A 2,172-nucleotide genomic window follows, 5' to 3' on the forward strand; every position below is an offset into this window, starting at 1 on the left:
ATCATCATCATTATCATTTAAAGTCCGCTTTCCGTGCTGGCATGGGTTTGACGGTTTGACAGAAGCTTCCAAAGCCATGAGCAGCACCAGGTTTCATTATGTTTTTTTTTCATGGTTTCCACAGCTGGATGCCCTTCCTAAGGCCAACCACTACACAGAGTGTACTGGGTGTCTTTTACGTATGTAAAGAAGCTTTCCAGATATTTGAGAATCGTTTCTCTTTTTCCAGAAATATATTCAAACCAAAATGCTGTTCAAACAAATTTAGATGTTTTATAACATGGCTGACCGATCCGTATGAACACTATATTACTTAGGTATTTGTTTCATTAATCTCTGAATGATGAAAAACAAAGTCAGCTCGAATCGAGAAAGATGACCCCAATGTGGACAAGTCTATCTCAATACACAACCGTCTGAGCTGTAAGAAAAATATGAATTGGGAAAGTGTGGGGTTAGTTGATTATAGTAACCCTGGCACTTCGTCAAATTCAGAAGAATGAAAAGCAAATGACCTGAGCAAGATCTGAACTCAGAATGTAGAGCGATGTACATAAATACCAAAGATGTTTTGCGTGGCACTAACAATCCAACTAAGACACCAACCCTTAAGAACTGACTTCCGTACTCAAATGGTATTTCAATCAATGCCACTGACCCCAGCACTTGACTGGTATTTATTTTATTATATGGTAGGAGTCAGTAGCGGTGGCAGGGGTTACTTAATCTGCACAATATTATCATCATCATCAACAGCATCATTTAATGTCCGTTTTCCTTGCTAGCATGGGTTGAACGGTTTGAAAGGAGCTGGCAAAGTCAGAGAACCGTGCTAGGTTCCATTACCTATTTTGGTATTGCATCTACAGCTGGATGTCCTCCCTAATGCTGTGGATATTTTTTTTACATGGTGCAAGCACCAGTGCTTTTTTATGTGGTGCTAATTAAACTTAAAGGCTGTTTAAATCTAAAAGGGCCCGATAAATCAAATGAGGGCTCAATAATTTCAAAAGGACTCTATGGAGTTTTAAAATTGTCAAATAAAAAAAAATGCAAATTATTTATTTGACAACAGTGAATTTTCTTTTTTTTTTCAGCTCCAAATTTTAGGCTTCTCCGAGTTAAATTGCCCCACCCCCACCCCCGAGCCATGACCCATACTGGACCATTCATAAATCTGGTCCAGATCCCATCCCACTCAAACTTGAACTCTGAATATAAAGGGACGTAAATACAAAACTTTCATGTCAAGGAAGTAGTTCTGTCATTCCGAAAAAAGAGAGAGAAGGAGAAGGGAAGAGACAGAAAGAAAAACGAGAACAACATTCGTAAACTTAATAAACCACTGATAAATAAATCGAAAAAGAAAAATGTAATAATAAATAAAAAATCAAAAAAGTAAATCTACAATGGAACAAACAAACAAACAAAAATAATCAAGAAATAAATAAGATAATAAAAGATGTTGGAATTTCTTTGGTAAATTGAAAACTTTTTGCAGTTATTTGCTAAACACAAAAGAATGGAAAGATAAATAAAGTCATGGATAAGTTGTTAAGTTAAGTTGGAGTCTTTGGATTTGCTGCTCAGAATCATTTTTGGTTTCAGACATTTTGGATGAACACTTCTGAAGTTCAAACATCAATGATTATAACAAGAGACTTGGATGTTGTTGTTTGTGTGGTGTGTGTGTGTGTGTGTGAATGTATGTATATCAATATATGTAATATATGTATGACTATACATGTGTGTGTGCATGTGTCTATGTAGGTATGAGAATGTCTGAAGGTAGGTGTATGCGTGTCTATGTACAGTGTGTGCGTGTGTGTGTGTGTGCGTGTGTGTGTGTCTGTCTCTGAGTCTACACAGATGCATTTATGTTTCTGTAGGAGTGTGTATCTATGTATATGTTGTGTATGTGTGTATGGATATCTATATAGATTTGTGTGTATGCAAACAGAGGTGTGTATGTGCATATTTGAAATAGAAATTCATTAAGGAAGCTGTTGCCAGAGGCTGTATAGAACATAATTTTGGCATCAGAAGTTGAAATCTTAAGCTAACAAGAAAATGTGTCATTCAGGTTACATTTAGGATGACAACAAATACAACAACACCAACAACAACAACAACAACAACGGTGGGTGAACACATCAATTATCTCGGAACAAA

This window comes from Octopus bimaculoides, chromosome 13 (genome assembly GCF_001194135.2).
Source record: "Octopus bimaculoides isolate UCB-OBI-ISO-001 chromosome 13, ASM119413v2, whole genome shotgun sequence".
NCBI lineage: Eukaryota > Metazoa > Mollusca > Cephalopoda > Octopoda > Octopodidae > Octopus > Octopus bimaculoides.